The sequence below is a fragment of the Hordeum vulgare genome, chromosome 1H (genome assembly GCF_904849725.1).
Source record: "Hordeum vulgare subsp. vulgare chromosome 1H, MorexV3_pseudomolecules_assembly, whole genome shotgun sequence".
Classification (NCBI taxonomy): Eukaryota; Viridiplantae; Streptophyta; class Magnoliopsida; order Poales; family Poaceae; genus Hordeum; species Hordeum vulgare.
The window spans coordinates 433,564,222-433,587,323 of NC_058518.1; positions in this window are offsets into that span (position 1 = coordinate 433,564,222).

Genomic DNA, 23,102 nt, shown 5'->3' on the forward strand with positions numbered 1-23,102 from the left:
TCATCAAAGCATATATTCCAACTTTGAGATGCTTGCTCCAGTGCATAGAAGGATTGCTGGAGCTTGCATACTTGCTAGCATCCCTAGGATTGACAAAACATTTTGGTTGTATCACATAGAACCGTTCCTCAAGGAAACCGTCGAGGAAACAATGTTTTGAGAAACGCAGCAACTGCTAACATAATTCCAACCGACTTTTAGCATCACTATGGGTGAGAAAGTCTCATCATAGTCAAGATGAGCTTTCTAAATGGTTACATTTACCATCATTGTTTGTCTTCCTTTAAAGATCCATTTGTACTTAATAGCCTTACGACCATCAAGTAGTTCTTCCAAAGTCAACACTTTGTTTTCATATATGGATCCTATCTCTGATTTTATGGCCTCCATCCATTTTTCGGAATTCGAGCCCACCATTGCTTCTCCATAGCTCGTAGGTTCATTGTTGGCTAGCAACATGACCTCCAAGACAGGATTAACGTACCACTCTAGAGAAGTATGTGTCCTTGTCGACCTACGAGGTTTGGTAGTAACTTGATCTGAAGCTACATGATCACCATCATCACCTTCCACTTCAACTAGTGTACGAGCCAGACGAACAATTTCCTGCTCCCTGCTACACTCTGTTTGAAATGACGGTTCAACAACCTTATCAAGTTCCACCATCCTCCCACTCAATTATTTTGAGAGAAACTCTTTATCAAGAAAGGACCCGTTTACATCAACAAACACTTTGCTTTCGGCTCTGACATAGGAGGTATACCCAACTGATTCCTTTGGGTACCCTATGAAGATGCAATTATCTGCTTTGGGTTCGAGTTTATCAGGCTAAATCCTTTTGACATAAGCATCATAGCCCCAAACTTTAAGAAACGACAGCTTAGGTTTCTCCAAACCATAGTACATACGGTGTCATCTCAACGGAATTACGTGGTTCCCTATTAAAGTGAATGTGGTTGTCTCTAATGCATAACCCCAAAACAATAGTGGTAATTCGATAAGACACGTCATAGCATGCACCATATCCAATAGGGCGCGGCTACGACGTTTGGACACACCATCACACTATGGTGTTCTAGGTGGCATGAGTTGGAAACAATTTCCACATTGTATACCAAACTCGCAACTCACATATTCATCTACGATCATACCATAGACATTTCATCCTCTTGTCACGACGATCTTCAACTTCACTCTGAAATTGCTTGAACTTTTCAATGATTCATGCTTGTGATTCATCAAGTAAATACATATGTATCTACTCAAATCATCTGTGAAGTAAGAACATAACGATATGCACTGCGTGCCTCAGCACTCATTGGACTGCATACATCAAAATGTATTACTTCCAATAAGTCACTTGCTCATTCCATCTGACTAAAAACGAGGCCATCAGTCATCTTGCCCATGTGGCATGATTTGCATGTCTCAAGTGATTCAAGATCAAGTGAGTCCAAAAGATCCATCTGCATGGAGTTTCTTCATGCGTTTACATCAACACGCATGGTTCGCATGTCTCAAACGAGTCGAACCCGAGTGAGTCCAAAGATTCATCAGCATGGAGCTTCTTCATGCGTTTTATACCAATATGAGTTAAGCGGCAGTGCCACAAGTAAGTGGTACTATCATTACTACTTTGTATCTTTTGGCATCAATATTATGAACATGTGTATCACTACGATCGATATTCAATAAACCATTCATATTAGGTGCATAACCGTTGAAGGTTTTATTCAAGTAAACAGAGTAACCATTATTCTCTCTAAATGAATAATCATATTGCAATAAACACAATCCAATCATGTTCATGCTCAACGCAAATACCGAACAACATTTAGGTTTAACACTAATCCCTATGGTAGAGGGAGCGTGCGATGGTGATCACATCAACCTTGGAAACACTTCCAACACACATCGTCACCTCGCCTTTAGCTAGTCTTCGTCTGTTCCGTAGATTTTATTTCGAGTTACTAACATTTAATAACTGAACCGGTATCTAATACCCAGGTGCTACTAGGAGTACTAGTAAAGTACACGTCAATAACACATATATCTATTATACTTGTGTTGATGTTGCGAGCCTTCTTATCTACCAAGTGTCTAGGGCAGTTCCGCCTCAGCGATCATTCCCCTCATCATAAAAGCACATAGTATCAGGTTTGGATTAAACCTTGGGTTTCTTCATTGGAGTGACAACTGACTTGTCATTCTCGAAGTTTCCCTTCTTTCCCTTGCCCTTCTTGAAACTAGTGGTTTTACTAACCATCAACACTTGATGCTCCTTCTTGATTTCTACCTTTGCGGTGTCAAACATCGCAATTATCTCACGGATCATATTCTCCATCCCTGGTATGCTATAGCTCATCACGAAGCTCAGTAGCTTGGTGGCAGTGACTTTGGAGAACTATGTCAATCATTATCTCATCTGGAAGATAAACTCCCACTCGATTCAAGTAATTGTAGCACCCAAACAATCTGAGCACATGCTCAACGATTGATCTTTTCTCCGTTACTTTGTAGGCAAAGAATCTTATCGGAGGTTTCGTACCTCTCAACACGGGCATGAGGTTGAATCCTAATTTCAGCTCTTGGAACATCTGATATGTTCCACGACGTTTAAAACGTCTTGAGCGCCTCAATTCTAAGTCATAAAGCATCACACACTGAATTATCACGTAATCATCAAAACGTGTGTGTCAGATGTTCGTAACATCCACAGACGATGCTTGGGGCAGCACACCGAGTGGTGCATTAAGGACATAAGCCTTCTACGCAGCACTGAGGACAATCCTCAGTTTACCACCCAGTCCGCATAATTGCTACTATCATCTTTCAACTTAGTTTTCTCTAGGAACATATCAAAAACAGGGTAGCTACATCGCAAGCTAATCATTTACAACATAATTTGCAAAGACATTTTTGACTATGTTCATGATAATGAGTTCAATTAATCATATTACTAAAGAACTCCCACTCAAATTGACATCCCTCTGGTCATTCGAATGGTACACAATCCAAATTCACCAACCCATGTCCGATCATCACGTGAGATGAGCTGGTTTCAATGGTGAACTTGTCCATGTTGATCATATCTACTATGTGACTCATGTTCGAACTTTCGGTCGCCTGTGTTCCAAGGCCATGTCTATACATGCTAGGCTCGTCAAGTTTAACCCGAATGTTCCACGTGTGTAAACCTGTCTTTCACCCATTGCATGTGAACGTTGAGTCTATCACACCCGATCATCACGTGGTGTCTCGAAATGACGAACTTCCACAATGGTGCACACTCGGGGAGAACACAATTTTATCTTGAAATTTTAGTGAGGGATCACCTTATAATGCATCACATGCAAATCATAAGTGACATGATATGGCCATGATCTTGTGCTTTTGATCTCCATTTCCAAAGCACGACATGATCTCCATCGTCACCGGCACCAGACTATGATCTCGATCATCATGATCTCCATCATTGTGTTGCCATCGAGGTTGTCGCGCCAACCATGCTTGTGCTACTATTGCTACCGTTTAGCAATAAAGTAAAGCATTACAAAGCGCTTAATGAGTGACACGAAGGTCATACAATAATTAAAGACAACCCTATGTCTCCTGCCGGTTGTCGTAGCATCGACATGCAAGTCGATATTAACTATTACAGCATGATAATCTCGTACACCAAATATATAACATCATGTCTTTGGCCATATCATATCACAACGTACCCTGCAAAAACAAGTTAGACGTCCTCTAATTTGTTGTTGCATGTTTTACGTGGCTGTTATGGGTATCTAGTAAGAACGCTTCTTACCTACGCAAAAACCACAACGGTGATATGTGATATGTCTCCATCGTATGTACTTTTCCAAACTCTCTTGCCCTTGTTTTGGACTCTAATTTGCATGATTTGAATGGAACTAACCTGGACTGACACTATTTTCAGCAGAATTGCCTTGGTGTTATTTTTGTGCAGAAATCAAAATTCTCCAAACGTCCTGAAAATCTACGGGGAGCAGTTTTGGAAAATATAAAAAATATCTGCGCCAAGTTCCACCTGAGGGGGTCGGCCACTGGGCCACAAGCCCTGGCTCCGCCACCACCCCCCTGGTGGCAGTGGGCAGGCTTGTGGGGCCCACACGGCTCTGCCGCCCCCAACCTCAGGTCTATAAGTCCCCTTTCGTCCCAGAAAAAATAAAAAGAGAAGTTTTCGTCGCGTTTGCGATACGGAGGCACCGCCACCACCTGTTCTTCATCTGGAGGGCAGATCTGGAGTCCGTCTTGGGCTCCGACGAGGGGAAATCGACGCCATCGTCATCGTCAACCTTCTTCCCTCTCCAATTCCATGAAGCTCTTCGTCGTTCGTGAGTAATCTATTCGTAGGCTCGCTGGGCGGTGATGAGTAGGATGAGATCTATCATGTAATCGAGTTAGTTTTGATGGGGATTGATCCCTAGTATCCACTATGTTCTGAGATTGATGTTGCTACTACTTTGCCATGCTTAATGCTTGTCACTAGGGCCCGAGTGCCATGAATTCAGATCTGAAATTATTATGTTGTCACCAATATATGTGTGTTTCTTGCAAGTTGTAGTTACCTACTATGTGTTATGATCCGGCAACCCCGGAGTGACAATAACCGGAACCACTCCCGATGATGACCATAGTTTGTGGAGTTCATGTGTTCACCAAGTGCTAATGCGTTGGTCCGGTTCTTTATTAAAAGGAGAACCTTAATATCATGTAGTTTCATTTTGGACCCCGCTGCCACGGGAGGGATGGACAATAGATGTCATACAAGTTCTTTTCCCTAAGCACGTATGAAGACACACGGAATGCATGCCTACATCACATTGACGAACGGGAGCTAGCCACTTATCTCTCCATTTTATAACTGTTGCATGATGAATATCATCCAAACAAATCACCGACTCATTGCCTACGAGTTTGTCCTACTTCTGCTGCTACTACTGTTGCTACTATTGTTACTTATCTTGCTCTGCTGCTGCTACTACTGTGTTGGGGAACGTCGCATGGGAAAAAAAATTTCCTACACGCACGAAGACCTATCATGGTGATGTCCATCTACGAGAGGGGATGAGTGATCTACGTACCCTTGTAGACCGTACAACAGAAGCGTTAGAGAACGCGGTTGATGTAGTGGAACGTCCTCACGTCCCTCGATCCGCCCCGCGAACAATCCCGCGATCAGTCCCACGATCTAGTACCGAACGGACGGCACCTCCGCGTTCAGCACACGTACAGCTCGACGATGATCTCGACCTTCTTGATCTAGCAAGAGAGACAGAGAGGTAGAAGAGCTCTCCGGCAGCGTGACGGCGCTCCGGAGGTTGGTGATGACCTTGTCTCAGCAGGGCTCCGCCCGAGCTCCGCAGAAACGCGATCTAGAGGAAAAACCGTGGAGGTATGTGGTCGGGCTGCCGTGGAAAAAATCGTCTCAAATCAGCCCTAAAACCTCCGTATATATAGGTGGGAGGGAGGGGGCCTTGCCTTGGGGCTCAAGGAGCCCCAAGGGGGTCGGCCGAGTCCAAGGGGGAGGACTCTCCCCCCCCCAAACCGAGTTGGACTAGGTTTGGTGGGAGGGAGTCCACCTTCCTTCCCACCTCCTCCTTTTTTTTATTTCTCTCTTGATTTTCTTATCCTTGGCGCATAGGGAACTTGTGGGCTGTCCCACCAGCCCACTAAGGGCTGGTGTGTCTCCCCAAGGCCTATGGGCTTCCCCGGGGTGGGTTGCCCCCCCGGTGAACTCCCGGAACCCATTCGTTATTCCCGGTACATTCCCGGTAACTCCGAAAACCTTCCGGTAATCAAATGAGGTCATCCTATATATCAATCTTCGTTTCCGGACCATTCCGGAAACCCTCGTGACGTCCGTGATCTCATCCGGGACTCCGAACAACATTCGGTAACCAACCATATAACTCAAATACGCATAAAACTACGTCGAACCTTAAGTGTGCAGACCCTGCGGGTTCGAGAACTATGTAGACATGACCCGAGAGACTCCTCGGTCAATATCCAATAGCGGGACCTGGATGCCCATATTGGATCCTACATATTCTACGAAGATCTTATCGTTTGAACCTCAGTGCCAAGGATTCATATAATCCCGTATGTCATTCCCTTTGTCCTTCGGTATGTTACTTGCCCGAGATTCTATCGTCAGTATCCGCATACCTATTTCAATCTCGTTTACCGGCAAGTCTCTTTACTCATTCCGTAATACAAGATCCCGCAACTTACACTAAGTTACATTGCTTGCAAGGCTTGTGTGTGATGTTGTATTACCGAGTGGGCCCCGAGATACCTCTCCGTCACACGGAGTGACAAATCCCAGTCTTGATCCATACTAACTCAACTAACACCTTCGGAGATACCTGTAGAGCACCTTTATAGTCACCCAGTTACGTTGCGACGTTTGATACACACAAAGCATTCCTCCGGTGTCAGTGAGTTATATGATCTCATGGTCATAGGAACAAATACTTGACACGCAGAAAACAGTAGCAACAAAATGACACGATCAACATGCTACGTCTATTAGTTTGGGTCTAGTCCATCACGTGATTCTCCTAATGACGTGATCCAGTTATCAAGCAACAACACCTTGTTCATAATCAGAAGACACTGACTATCATCGATCAACTGGCTAGCCAACTAGAGGCATGCTAGGGACGGTGTTTTGTCTATGTATCCACACATGTAAATGAGTCTCCATTCAATACAATTATAGCATGGATAATAAACGATTATCTTGATACATGAATTATAATAATAACTATATTTATTATTGCCTCTAGGGCATAATTCCAACAGTCTCCCACTTGCACTAGAGTCAATAATCTAGCCCTCACATCACCATGTGATTTACATTGTAATAAATCTAACACCCATACAGTTCTGGTGTCGATCATGTTTTGGCCGTGGAAGAGGTTTAGTCAGCGGGTCTGCTACATTCAGATCCGTGTGCACTTTGCATATATTTATGTCCTCTTCCTCGACGTAGTCGCGGATGAGGTTGAAGCGTCGTTTGATGTGTCTGGTCTTCTGGTGAAACCGTGGTTCCTTTGCTAAGGCAATGGCACCCGTGTTGTCACAGAACAAGGTTATTGGATTCAGTGCGCTTGGCACCACTCCAAGATCCATCATGAACTGCTTCATCCAGACACCCTCCTTAGCCGCCTCCGAGGCAGCCATATACTCCGCTTCACATGTAGAATCTGCTACGACGCTTTGCTTGGAACTACACCAGCTTACTGCACCCCCATTGAGAATAAATACGTATCCGGTTTGCGACTTAGAGTCGTCCGGATCTGTGTCAAAGCTTGCATCGACGTAACCTTTTACGGCGAGCTCTTCGTCACCTCCATATACGAGAAACATCTCCTTAGTCCTTTTCAGGTACTTCCGGATATTCTTGACCGCTGTCCAGTGATCCACTCCTGGATTACTCTGGAACCTACCTGCCATACTTATGGCCAGGCTACCTGCCATACCTGGTCTAGTGCACAGGATCGCATACATGATAGAACCTATGGCTGAAGCATAGGGGACGGAGCGCATATGCTCTCTATCTTCATCAGTTGCTGGGCACTGAGTCTTACTCAATCTCGTACCTTGTAAAACTGGAAAGAACCCTTTCTTGGACTGTTCCATTTTGAACCTCTTCAAAACTTTATCAAGGTATGTGCTTTGTGAAAGTCCTATCAGGCGTTTTGATCTATCCCTATAGATCTTAATGCCTAGAATGTAAGCAGCTTCTCCTAGGTCCTTCATAGAGAAACTTTTATTCAAGTAACCTTTTATGCTCTCCAAAAGCTCTACGTTGTTTCCAATCAGTAATATGTCATCCACATATAATATTAGAAACGCCACAGAGGTCCCACTCACTTTCTTGTAAATACAAGATTCTCCAACCACTTGTATAAACCCAAATGCTTTGATCACCTCATCAAAGCGTTTGTTCCAACTCCGAGATGCTTGCACCAGTCCATAAATGGATCGCTGGAGCTTGCACACCTTGTTAGCATTCTTAGGATCGACAAAACCTTCGAGTTGCATCATATACAACTCTTCCTTAAGGAAACCGTTAAGGAACGCCGTTTTGACATCCATCTGCCAGATTTCATAATCGAAAAATGCAGCTATTGCTAACATGATTCTGACGGACTTAAGCATCGCTACGGGTGAGAAAGTCTCATCGTAGTCAACTCCTGGAACTTGTGAAAAACCCTTTGCCACAAGTCGAGCTTTATAAACGGTCACATTACCGTCAGCGTCCGTCTTCTTCTTAAAGATCCATTTATTCTGAATAGCCTTGCGGCCCTCAGGTAGTATCTCCAAAGTCCACACTTTGTTCTCATACATGGATCCTATCTCGGATTTCATGGCTTCTAGCCATTTGTTGGAATCTGGGCCCACCATTGCTTCTTCATAACTTGCAGGTTCATTGTTGTCTAACAACATGATTGATAAGACGGGATTACCGTACCACTCCGGAGCAGCGCATGATCTCGTCGACCTGCGTGGTTCAACAGAAACTCGAACTGGAGTTTCATGATCATCATCATTAACTTCCTCCTCAACCGGCGTCGCAACGACAGAGGTTTCCCCTTGCCCTGCGCCACCATCCAGAGGGATGAGAGGTTCGACAACCTCGTCAAGTTCTATCTTCCTCCCACTCAATTCTCTCGAGAGAAACTCCTTCTCGAGAAAAGCTCCGTTCTTAGCAACAAACACTTTGCCCTCGGATTTGAGATAGAAGGTGTACCCAACTGTCTCTTTTGGGTAACATATGAAGACGCATTTTTCTGCTTTGGGTTGCAGCTTTTCAGGCTGAAGCTTTTCGACATCAGCATCACATCCCCAAACTTTAAGAAACGACAACTTTGGCCTCTTGCCATACCACAGTTCGTATGGTGTCGTCTCAACGGATTTTGATGGTGCCCTATTTAAAGTGAATGCAGCTGTTTCTAATGCATAACCCCAAAATGATAGCGGCAAATCAGTAAGAGACATCATAGATCGCACCATCTCCAACAAAGTACGATTACGACGTTCGGACACACCATTACGCTGTGGTGTTCTAGGCGGTGTTAACTGTGAAACAATTCCACATTGTCTTAAGTGAGCACCAAACTCGAAACTCAAATATTCACCCCCACGATCAGAACGTAGGAACTTGATCTTCTTGTTACGATGATTTTCCACTTCACTCTGAAATTGCTTGAACTTTTCAAATGTTTCAGACTTGTGCTTCATCAAGTAGACATAACCATATCTACTTAAATCGTCAGTGAAGGTGAGAAAATAACGATATCCGCCGCGTGCCTCCACGCTCATTGGACCACACACATCGGTATGTATGATTTCCAATAAGTCACTTGCACGCTCCATTGTTCCGGAGAACGGAGTCTTAGTCATCTTGCCCATGAGGCATGGTTCGCACGTGTCAAGTGAATCAAAGTCAAGTGACTCCAAAAGTCCATCAGCATGGAGTTTCTTCATGCGCTTTACACCAATATGACCCAAGCGGCAGTGCCACAAAAATATGGCGCTATCATTGTTTACTTTAACTCTTTTGGTCTCAATGTTATGTATATGCGTATCGCTATCAAGATTCAATATGAACAATCCTCTCACATTAGGTGCATGACCATAAAAGATGTTACTCATAGAAATAGAACAACCTTTATTCTCAGACTTAAAAGAGTAACCGTCTCGCAATAAACAAGATCCAGATATAATGTTCATGCTCAACGCAGGCACTAAATAACAATGATTTAAGTTCATCACTAATCCTAATGGTAGCTGAAGTGACACTGTGCCGACGGCGATTGCATCAACCTTGGAACCATTTCCTACGCGCATCGTCACTTCGTCTTTCGCCAGCCTTCGTCTATTCCGCAGTTCCTGCTTCGAGTTGCAAATATGAGCAACAGAACCGGTATCGAATACCCAGGCACTACTACGAGACCCGGTTAAGTACACATCAATAACATGTATATCAAATATACCTGATTTTTCTTTGCCCGCCTTCTTATCTGCCAGATACTTGGGGCAATTGCGCTTCCAGTGACCCATACCCTTGCAATAGAAACACTCCGTTTCAGGCTTAGGTCCAGCTTTGGGTTTCTTCGGCGGATTGGCAACAGGCTTGCCGCTCTTCTTTGAATTTCCCTTCTTGCCTTTGCCGTTTCTCTTGAAACTAGTGGTCTTATTCACCATCAACACTTGATGCTCTTTACGGAGTTCAGACTCTGCGACTTTCAACATCGCAAACAACTCGCCGGGAGACTTGTTCATCCCTTGCATGTTGTAGTTCAACACAAAGCCTTTGTAGCTTGGCGTCAGTGATTGAAGGATTTTGTCAGTGATAGCTTCTTGCGGGAGTTCAATCCCCAGTTCAGCTAGACGGTTTGAGTACCCAGACATTTTGAGCACATGTTCACTGACAGATGAGTTTTCCTCCATCTTGCAAGCATAGAATTTATCAGAGGTCTCATACCTCTCGATCCGGGCGTTCTTCTGAAAGATAAACTCCAACTCCTGGAACATCTCAAATGCTCCATGACGCTCAAAGCGACGTTGAAGTCCCGGTTCTAAGCCATACAAGACTACACATTGAACTATTGAGTAGTCCTCCTTACGTGCTAACCAAGCGTTCTTAACATCCTGATCAGCCGTAGCGGGTGGTTCATCTCCTAGCGCAGCATTAAGGACATAATCCTTCTTCCTAGATTGTAAGATTAGCTTAAGATTACGAGCCCAGTCTACAAAGTTGCTTCCATCATCTTTCAACTTAGCTTTCTCTAGGAACGTATTAAAATTCAGGATGACTGTCGCGTGAGCCATGATCTACAACACAAATATATTCAAAGTGGACTTAGACTATGTTCAAGATAATTATAGTTCAACTTAATCAAATTATATGCTAAACTCCCACTCAAAAAGTACATCTCTCTAGATATTTGAGTGGTTCATGATCCACTTACACTATCCCAAGTCCGATCATCACGTGAGTTGGGTATAGTTTCAGTGGTAAGCATCCCTATGCTAATCATATCAACTATATGATTCACGATCGACCTTTCGGTCTCATGTGTTCCGAGGCCATGTCTGCACATGCTAGGCTCATCAAGCTTAACCTGAGTGTTCCGCGTGCGCAACTGTTTTGCACCCGTTGTATGTGAACGTTGAGTCTATCACACCCGATCATCACGTGGTGTCTCGAAACGACGAACTATAGCAACGGTGCACAGTCGGGGAGAACACAATTTCGTCTTGAAATTTTAGTGAGAGATCACCTCATAATGCTACCGTCGTTCTAAGCAAAATAAGGTGCATAAAAAGGATTAACATCACATGCAATTCATAAGTGACATGATATGGCCATCATCACGTGCTTCTTGATCTCCATCACCAAAGCACCGGCACGATCTTCTTGTCACCGGCGCCACACCATGATCATCCATCAACGTGTTGCCATCGGGGTTGTCGTGCTACTTATGCTATTACTACTAAAGCTACATCCTAGCAAAATAGTAAACGCATCTGCAAGCACAAACGTTAGTATAAAGACAACCCTATGGCTCCTGCCGGTTGCCGTACCATCGACGTGCAAGTCGATATTTCTATTACAACATGATCATCTCATACATCCAATATATCACATCACATCGTTGGCCATATCACATCACAAGCATACCCTGCAAAAACAAGTTAGACGTCCTCTAATTTTGTTGTTGCATGTTTTACGTGGTGACCAAGGGCATCTAGTAGGATCGCATCTTACTTACGCAAACACCACAACGGAGATATATGAGTTGCTATTTAACCTCATCCAAGGACCTCCTCGGTCAAATCCGATTCAACTAAAGTTGGAGAAACCGTCACTTACCAGTCATCTTTGAGCAAAGGGGGTTACTCGTAACGATGAAACCAGTCTCTCGTAAGCGTACGAGTAATGTCGGTCCAAGCCGCTTCAATCCAACAATACCGCGGAATCAAGAAAAGACTAAGGAGGGCAGCAAAAAGCACATCTCCGCCCACAAAAACTTTTGTGTTCTACTCGAGAAGACATCTACGCATGAACCTAGCTCATGATGCCACTGTTGGGGAACGTCGCATGGGAAACAAAAAATTTCCTACGCGCACGAAGACCTATCATGGTGATGTCCATCTACGAGAGGGTATGAGTGATCTACGTACCCTTGTAGACCGTACAGAAGAAGCGTTAGAGAACGCGGTTGATGTAGTGGAACGTCCTCACGTCCCTCGATCCGCCCCGCGAACAATCCCGCGATCAGTCCCATGATCTAGTACCGAACGGACGGACCTCCGCGTTCAACACACGTACAGCTCAACGATGATCTCGGCCTTCTTGATCGAGCAAGAGAAACAGAGAGGTAGAAGAGTTCTCCGGCAGCGTGACGGCGCTCCGGAGGTTGGTGATGACCTTGTCTCAGCAAGGCTCCGCCCGAGCTCCGCAGAAACGCGATCTAGAGGAAAAACCGTGGAGGTATGTGGTCGGGCTGCCGTGGAAAAAATCGTCTCAAATCAGCCCTAAAACCTCCGTATATATAGGTGGGAGGGAGGGGGCCTTGCCTTGGGGCTCAAGGAGCCCCAAGGGGGTCGGCCGAGTCCAAGGGGGAGGACTCTCCCCCCCAAACCGAGTTGGACTAGGTTTGGTGGGACGGAGTCCCCCTTCCTTCCCACCTCCTCCTTTTTTTATTTCTCTCTTGATTTTCTTCTCCTTGGCGCATAGGGCACTTGTGGGCTGTCCCACCAGCCCACTAAGGGCTGGTGTGTCTCCCCAAGGCCTATGGGCTTCCCCGGGGTGGGTTGCCCCCCCCGGTGAACTCCCGGAACCCATTCGTCATTCCCGGTAACTCCGAAAACCTTCCGGTAATGAAATGAGGTCATCCTATATATCAATCTTCGTTTCCGGACCATTCCGGAAACCCTCGTGACGTCCGTGATCTCATCCGGGACTCCGAACAACATTCGGTAACCAATCATATAACTCAAATACGCATAAAACTACGTCGAACCTTAAGTGTGCAGACCCTGCGGGTTCAAGAACTATGTAGACATGACCCGAGAGACTCCTCGGTCAATATCCAATACCGGGACCTGGATGCCCATATTGGATCCTACATATTCTACGAAGATCTTATCGTTTGAACCTCAGTGCCAAGGATTCATATAATCCCGTATGTCATTCCCTTTGTCCTTCGGTATGTTACTTGCCCGAGATTCGATCGTCAGTATCCGCATACCTATTTCAATCTCGTTTACCGGCAAGTCTCTTTACTCATTCCGTAATACAAGATCCCGCAACTTACACTAAGTTACATTGCTTGCAAGGCTTGTGTGTGATGTTGTATTACCGAGTGGGCCCCGAGATACCTCTCCGTCACACGGAGTGACAAATCCCAGTCTTGATCCATACTAACTCAACTAACACCTTCGGAGATACCTGTAGAGCACCTTTATAGTCACCCAGTTATGTTGCGGCGTTTCATACACACAAAGCATTCCTCCGGTGTCAGTGAGTTATATGATCTCATGGTCATAGGAACAAATACTTGACACGCAGAAAACAGTAGCAACAAAATGACACGATCAACATGCTACGTCTATTAGTTTGGGTCTAGTCCATCACGTGATTCTCCTAATGACGTGATCCAGTTATCAAGCAACAACACCTTGTTCATAATCAGAAGACACTGACTATCATCGATCAACTGGCTAGCCAACTAGAGGCATGCTAGGGACGGTGTTTTGTCTGTCCACACATGTAAATGAGTCTTCATTCAATACAATTATAGCATGGATAATAAACGATTATCTTGATACAGGAATTATAATAATAAATATATTTATTGTTGCCTCTAGGGCATAATTCCAACATAGTGTTGCTACTGCTGTTACTTGTCTTGCTCTGCTGCTATTGTTGCTAGTACTGTCGCTTTCTACTATTGCTACTTGCTACTGCTGTCACTACCGATGTTCCTTGCCACTGCCGTTACTCGCTACTTTGTTGTTACTACTTTGATTGGAGATACTAATCTTTCACGTGTGGTTGAATCTGGTAAATTCAACTGCTAATACTTGAGTGTATTATCTCACCTCCCGTCGTGTGAATCAACAAATTTGGGTCGAATACTCTACCCTCAAAAACTGCTACGATCCCACGCGCTGGTGGGCGTCAACAACATTCTTCTAGTTTCGATTGCCCGAGAGTGCTAACAGCATTCTTCTGGTGCCGTTGCAAAGGGGAAGAACAGTTGACATCAATATGCAAGTTGTTATTTAACCTTCTACAAGGACCGCCTATGTCAAATCCGATTCAAATAAATTAGGAGAGACAGACACCTGCCAGCCATCTTTGTGCAACAAGTTGCATGTGAGTCGATGGAACCGGTCTCTCGTACGTGGACGAGTAAAGTTAGTCCGGGCCGCTTCATCCCAAAGTACCGCTGAACCAAGAAAAGACTAAGGAGGGAAGCAATATGAATATCAACGCCCACAAACTCCTTTGTGTTCTACTCGTGATGTCATCTGCACATAGACTTAGCTCTGATACCACTGTTGGGGAACGTCGCATGGGAAACAAAAAAGATCAATCTATGGAGACTAACATCTACTAGAGGGGGAGTGCATCTACATACCCATGTAGATCGCTAAGCAAAAGCGTATATAACGCGGTTGTCGTAGTCGAACGTCTTCGCGATCCAATCATGATATGTCGTACAATCTCATCACGATCCGTCCCGCAACCCCATCACGACCCGTCCCGATCTTGTGTCCAATGGACGACACCTCCGCGTTCAGCACACGTACAGCTCGATGATGATCTCCACCTCTTTGATCCAGCAAGCGAGGGTGGAGAGGTAGATGAGTTCTCTGTTAGTACGACGGCATGGTGGCAGTGGTGGTGGAGCTGTTCCGACATGGCTTCACCAAGCAATACCGAAACCGATCTAGTGGAGGAAACTGATCTATGGGAGACACAGGGATGCAACATGGCATTGGGTGGTTGAAGCCCTCTCGCCCCATCTATATATATAGGGGGAAGGGATAGGAGGGTTTTTCCCTATTGTTTTCCCCTAGGGGAGGCGGCCAAGAGAGGAAGGGGTGGCTGCCCTAGGTGTGGCTTGCCACCCAAGTTAGGATGGCGCCCCCTCTAGGGTTGGCCCTCCACCAGCCCAGCCGCATGGGCCTTAGGTGGGGAGTTGTTCCCATCTCACCACAGGCTGGTACGCATCCCTCACAGCCCATGTGCCCCCTTCCGGTGGACCCCCGGAAACCTTCCGGAACCCCCGGTACGCCACCGGTGACGCCCGAACCTTTTCCGGTGACCAACACGAAACTTCCCATATATCAATGTTTAACTCTGGACCATTCCGTTGCTCCTCGTGATGTATGTGATCTCATCCAGGACTCGTAACAACTCTTCGTTATCACCACATAGATCTCTTTAATACCAAATCGTCATTGAACCTTAAGTGTGCATACCCCGCGGGTTCGAGAACTATGCGGACATGACCTGAGACACTCTCCGGTTACTAACCAATAATGGGACCTGGATGCCCATATTGGCTCCTACATATTCTATGAAGATCTTTGTCACTCGAACCACGATATCAAGGATTCACTCAATCCCATATATTGTTCCCTTTGTCCATCGGTATGTTACTTGCCCGAGATTCGATCGTCGGTATCTCCATACCCAGTTCAGTCTTGTTACCGGCAAGTCTCTTTACTTGATCCGTAATACAAGATCCCATGACTAACTCCTTAGTCACATTGCTTGCAAGCTCATTGTGATGTTGTATTACGAGTGGGCCCAGAGATACCTCTCCGTCATACGGAGTGACAAATCCCAGTCTCGATTCACGCCAACCCAACAAGCACCTTCGTAGATGCCTAGAGAGCACCTTTATAATCACTGAGTTACATTGTGACGTTTCATACACGCAAGCATTCCTCCGGTGCCCGCGAGTTGTATGATCTCATGGTCATAGAAACAGATACTTGACATGTAAAAAACAGTAGCAATAAACTGACATGATCACATGCTACGTTCATAGTTTGGGTCTTGTCCATCACATCATTCTCCTAATGATGTGATCCCGTTATCAAATGACAACTCATGTCTATGGTCAGGAAACCTTGACCATCTCTGATCAACGAGCTAGTCCTCAGAGGCTCAATGGGGACAGTGTGTTGTCTATGTACCCACACATGCATTTGAGTTTCCAATAGATATAATTATAGCATGGATAATAAACGATTATCGTGAAAAGGAAATATAATAATAACTTATTTATTATTGCCTTTATGTCATATTTCCAACAGGTAGACCCACATCGATGCGGGCGACGCGTCGAGCCTGGATCTCCGCCTTGATCTGCATTTGACGCTTTGGCGTGAGCTGAACTTAGGTGGTAATCCTATGGCGGACCATACTAAGGCTAGAGAGCGGGGGGGGGGGGTAGGAGGATGGGTTCGGGTGGTGGCGGAGGGAGAGAGGAGGTGGATGTGCTAGGGCTGGGGGACGTCGGCCGGCTTAAATAGCTAGCTATGGCCTCGGGTCGCCAGCTGGAGTGGCACCACATGACCTTCACACCACGGCGATGGTCAAGGCACTTGTCAGACCTTTGGGTTTTCGGGCGAGTCCGCATGGGGCCACGCCATCATGCCGATGGGGCGGGCTTGCCCGTGCACGCTCGGGATCCCGCATATCCACCCCATATTTGGGTTGGATAAGAGGGGTGCCGGTTAGCGCAGGCATTTGATGCCCGTTTGAGGGGTCCGGTTGGGTTGTGTTTTTGTGAACAGTCACTGACCGAGCGGCTTGCCCGGGCATTTGAGACGGGTATGAGGGGTCCGGGTGTAGATGATGTGTAGTCCTTGACATTGCCTAGTTAGTCATTTCTAGCAAATTCCTTTCAAAAACGTCAAAACAAATCTTAGTGGAGTATATTTACTCCACTTAGATTACCTTAGAGAGTAAGTTTACTTCATAAGATTTGATGGGATCTAGCCGATCCCTTAAACTTAGCGGAGTAAATATAAATTCAACCGAAATACAACCTAAACTTGCATACATTCAAACATAATTTTTAACTGGTCTTGACAATAGAATATAAATTCCAACTTCAAACTTTATACTATATTAGACTAATCATTTATTTTCATAGTGGAGGTTGAGTCAATCTTGCCTCAATGGGTCACAGCCGACAAGACATCGTTAGGGTTGGTGTCATCGTTGTCATTGTCGGGGAATATCTGCCTCGCTACTCGATATCGAACTCCTTCTCCTCCTCGCGACCAACGTTGTTGTCGGTGTGAAACTGGCAAATCTCAGATAGGGGGTCATAGGTCGATGGGTAACAAGAGACAAGGGAGACGATAATTACCCCAGTTTGGGCCCTCTTGATGGAAGAAAAACCCTATGTCCTTCTCTTCTTTATATTAATGATGGAGTATCGAGTACAAAGTTGATCTACCTCGAGATAGTATGTAGGTAGCGGCGAGGAGGTAGACTGTAGGGGAAGTGATGATTAGCAAGCTTCCCCTGGTACAATTCCTGGACGGTTCTTTCATAGATACCGTCAAGATCTCGCAGCACGAGTGGTTCTATGATGTTTGCTGTGTATCCCTTGCAACGACACCAGAAATAGTTGTATCGACGGCACCAGGAATCCTTCAGCTACGGCTATGCCTTAAGGGAATTCCTAGGAAAGTATGCAAAGGATTTCTCCCGTGGCCTTGGAGCCTTGCATTTGTGTTCCCTCGAAGCGGAAAGGGTGATGTAGCACAACGATGGTAAGTATTTCCCTCAGTTTGAGAACCAAGGTATCAATCCGGCGGAAGAGTATCTCAAGATCCTGCACAAACACAAAAGGCTTGCACCCAACGCTATGAAGGGGTTGTCAATCCATTATAGATTGTTTGCCAAGTGAGAACTGAAAGCGACAAAGTAACAAAGCAAAGTAAAAGCAGAGTTGTAAACGATGGATGTGAATAGACCCGGGGGCCGTAGTGATTACTAGTGGCTTCTCTCATGAAAGCAAATAGACGGAGGGTGAACAAATTATTGTCGAGCAATTGATAGAACTGTATAGAGTCGTGATGATATCTATGCAATGATTATTTCTATAGGCATCACATCCGAAACAAGTAGACCGATACTTTCTGCATCTACTACTATTACTCCACACGTCGACCGCTATCCAGCATGCATCTAGTGTATTATATTCTGCATCTACTACTATTACTCCACACATGATGAACAGAGTAACGCCTTAAGCAAGATGGCATGATGTAGAGGGATAATCTCAAACTAATGATAAAAACCCCATCTTTTTTACCCTTGATGGCAACTGCTTGATGTGTGCCTTGCTACCCCTACTGTCACTGGGAAAGGTCACCACATGGCAAAACCCAAAACCAAGCACTTCTCCCATTGCAAGAATCATAGATCTAGTTGACCAAACAAAACCCAAGACTCGGAGAGACTTACAAGGATATCAAATCATGCATATAAGAAATCAACAAAGACTCAAATATATATCATAGATAATCTGATCACAAGTCCACAATTCATCGGATCTCGACAAACACACCGTCAAAGAAGATTACATCGGATAGATCTCCATGAAGATCATGGAGAACTTTGTATTGAAGATCCAAGAGAGAGAAGAAGCCATCTAGCTACTAACTACAGACCCGTAGGTCTGAAGTGAACTACTCACGAGTCATTGGAGGGGCGATGATGATGATGAAGAAGCCCTCCATCTCCAAAGTCCCCTCCGGTAGTGTGCCGGGAAGGGTCTCCAGATGAGATCTCGCGGAAACGGAAGCTTGCGGCGGCGGAAGAGTATTTTCGAGGCTCCCCTGATTTTTTGCGGAATATTTGGGAATTTATAGGCCAAAGACCTAGGTAAGGGGGGCGGCCAGGGAGGCCACAAGCCTGCCCACCGCCGCCTCCCCCTAGTGCCGGAGTGGGGGCTTCTGGGTTCCCTGGAGCCCACCTGGCTTGGCCCAAAAGCCCCCTGGACTTCTTCCGTTCGGGAAAAAGTTATTTCAGGGGTTTTCTTCCATTTGGACTCCGTTCTAAAATCAGATGTGGAAAGAGTCAAAAAGACGGAAAAAACAGGAACTGGCACTAGGCACTGAATTATTAAGTTAGTCCCAAAAAGATATAAAAAGGTACATAAAACATACAAAGACGGCAAGATAACAACGTGAAATCATCAAAAATTATATATACGTTTGAGACGTATCATTCTACATCACCGAACCATGCGACTCAGGGTGGGAAGCACCCCCCAGATTTAGATTCGGAACCCCCACCAGACTGGTATCATGGGCGGAGAAGGGGATCGATTGGAGGGGGGGGAGCTCTGGAGGTGGAGGCGCTGCAAAGGTGCGCCTCCATCCTAGTGAAGAAGAAGATTGAGCCGACAAACGTGGTTCAGATCATGCTACGCTGCCGCCTCCTCCCGTGTCAACATCGGGCTGCCCCAATGTGGTCCTACAGCTCAGATGACTCGGTCACTGTGCAACACTTCTACCGTATCACCCACGACAAGCTGTGGAAGGTGTTGTTCAAGAAGCAAAATACTTGGCCACCCGAGGAGAAAGACCTCGACATCTATGCAACGAACCCTCCCGGAGAGGTAAAATTTTATTGTATGTGTTTGGAATTTTCCCTTTAATCAAGTCTCTCATTCCCCTTTTCCTCCGCTTTCATAGATCTGGCTGGAAAAGTGCAAGCGGCTCAACTTCCCTGCACCATTGCCTGAGGGCCCCAGGACGACCTTGCTAACGGTCCTGTTGGTCAAAAATCCATACACGATGCCGAAGAAGGAAGAGAAGAAGGAGTCCCGAGGAGGTATCCGTTCAAAAGGACCTCCGAAAACTAGGTTCGAGGATACACACATTCCCTCTACTCTTGAAGGGGAGCAGGAAGAGGGCGAGGAGGAGAGAGGCTCCTCCCACACGAAGAAGAGGGTGTGCGAAGACATCGGGGAGATCTAGCTCCCACTGCACAAAAAGGTAATGCAGGGCCAAGGTGGCCTTGTTTGATGATGTCCCGTGCTTCATCGAGGAGTGTGAGAACTTTGAAAGGTTTCCTCGAAGGACCCTCAGGTTCAAGCCACCGGCGCAATGGTATGAATCGAAAGATCATAACATCTTTCCGCATTGAGATTCAGTTATTGATGATAGGCATATTTTTTGTATTGTAGCCTGTCGCGTGATTTCCCCACCGATCAGGCTTTGTAGGCAGACTCCTCGCCAACCGATCTAGTAGAGAGACGAACCGAATCACACAACACACCTCCCCCGGTTGCCAAGGAGATCGGGGAGGTGGTATCTCGAAAGACCCCTGGAGCCAAATACTAGGGACGAGGTGATGATATCATGACTGAGGTTAACACCTCGGCTACCGAAGCCCAAGAGGATGAATCCCTCCTCGCAGGCAAATAGGGAGAGCCTGAACAACCCAAGATCTCTCCGAAGACAGGTCCGCACACATCCATGCCTCCTAAATCATCTGCCCTAGCTTCTCTGAGAGGAGAAATTAAAATGTCGCACCAAGAGCCGCCCATAACAGAGCGGCCCCAAAACGGGTGTCCGACCATGATGGAGGAGAGTTTGAATGACTCCTCTCTTTCTGAAGAACACCGCAATCTTTTGGGTGCGGTTCTACAAAGCATTCGGCCCGTTGACAATGGATTGAAGGAAGCTTTCAATGGCTTGTTGATTGGCTTCAAGGTAATTTACACAATATCTTTTTTACAAAGTAATTTTAATTTATGAGTTTATATGCAATCCCCATATTTAGTAGCCCCCGTGCCATGTAGTTTGAAAAACGCATGCGGGGGCCAAGTAGTGCGGAAACACACATATAATTTGAAAATGAGTCGTAGCCCCCAAGACTGTGGTACGATGGTACAATAACCTGGCACAGGGTTCAAAAATCTGATAACTTGGGAGTCCGACACATATTAATTGTTTATGCAAACCTCGCCTTCGGCGGGAGCCCCAACGTCTTGGAGTTGGCAGAAATGAACCAGAAGCTGAAGAGCTCCGAGGAGGAGCTCGACCTTTTCAACAAGCGGTTCGACGAAGCACAATGTAAGTCCGAACTAGACTATTATTTTCCTCATTTAAGCGAGGTATATTTATTTGAATCTTTAAGTGCGGAGTGTTTTTATGACAACTGTAGTTGTCACCATGGAGGTCGAGAACCTTAAGGCCGAGCTGAACAAGGCGACACAAGAGGCTACTAAACAAAGGTCGGTAGCCATACAAGCTGAAAGCACAATATGCTCCCTTGGTAGTTTTGATAATTTATGACAACATGCATTGTCTCTTGGACTAACACTTTTACCTAGATGTTTCAGGAATAGTCCATGGAGAGCATTGGCTAAAGGCTTATGTGGAGATCCCCTTGATGCAAGACAGGAATAAGATTGGCTCAAGCTTCAAACTAGAAGACTCTTCATTCTATATTTGTGAGAAATCACTTTTGAGTCCATAGGAAAGCCAATACTATGGGGGTGAAGTATTAAAATGAACTGGTTGCTCAAGTGCTCAAAGTTAGCCACCAAAATGCTGAGTCATTTTTCCAACATAACCATTTTGTCCAATTCCTCATACTAAAATTCGGCGCCACCAACTTTCATATTTCTTCCCCACTGAGTTTGACCTCAGACAGAACCCTAGCCATTCCCACAAAATAGGTGCAACCGAAACAATATCATTGCTACCGAGTTCAGGGTGACCAACTTTTTGTTGTCTTGATACACAAAATCGGAATTTCGAAGTTTGCGTATCAGTGTCACCGAGTTGTGTCATCTCGCCGTTGGCCACCTTTTCGGTGCCACCGAGTTGTGTATATTGGTCCCACCGAGATTCAAAAGTTGCTTCCTTTTGTACGAGTCGGTACCATCGAGTTTGTGACTTTGGTGTCACCGAGTTTTCCACTTTAGGTGTAACGGTTGGATTTTGTGAGCTGCCTATATATACCCTTTCACCCACCTCTCATTCGTGGGAGAAGCACTCAGAACACACACTTCATTGCCAGATCCATTTTCTGAGAGAAAACCGCCTACTCATGTGTTGAGACCAAGATATCCCAATCCAGTCATTTGAAACTTGATCTCTAGCCTCCCCAAACTGCTTTCCATTAAATCAATCTCCCCTACTCATGCCTATTCTGTGAGAGAGTGATTTTGTGTTGAGAAGACTATCTTTAGAAGCACAAGAGCAAGGAGTTCATTGTTCTACCACATCTATTACCTTTTGGAGGGTGGTGCCTCCTAGATTGGTTAGGTATCGCTTGGGAGCCTCCTACTTCGTGTTGTGGAGTTAAACCAAGATGTTTGTAAGCGCAAGGAGATCACCTACTTCGTGAAGATCTACCATGAGTGAGGCTAGTCCTGCGTGGGCGGAAGCCATGGTGGAATAGACAAGGCCGCTTCTTCATGGACCCCTTGTGGGTGGAGCCCTCTGTGGCCTCTCGCAGTCATTACCCTCCGTGGGTTGAAGTCTCCACCAACATGGACATACGATAGCGCCACCTATCGGAACCATGCCAAAAATCGTGTGTCAACCTCTTTGCATTTGATGTCCTAAACTCTAATCCTTTACATGTGCAAAGTCTTTACTTTTCCGCTGCCATATATGCTGACTAGCATGTGTAGGGTGTACTAGACTTGTTAGTACTACTAAACTTCTGCCTTCCTTGAAATTGGCTTAGGCTAGGAATTTGATCTTGAAAAGTAGTCTATTCACCCCCCCTCTAGACACATCTTCTATCGATCCTACAATTGGTATCACAGCTGATGGAAATCTTCCAAAGTGTATTTTTTCCAAGTACCTACAACAGATTAGATGCAATACAAGGGAGGATAGTTTTCCAAGATATAATATGGTCATATCAATAGCATCATGGAATGGGCAATCAAGCTCATACCCCTGCATGCATCCCAGTGAGTCTAGCTCAGGTTTGAAGCATCAATCATGTTCAACTCACTCCTCAAATGACAGAACACTTTCTC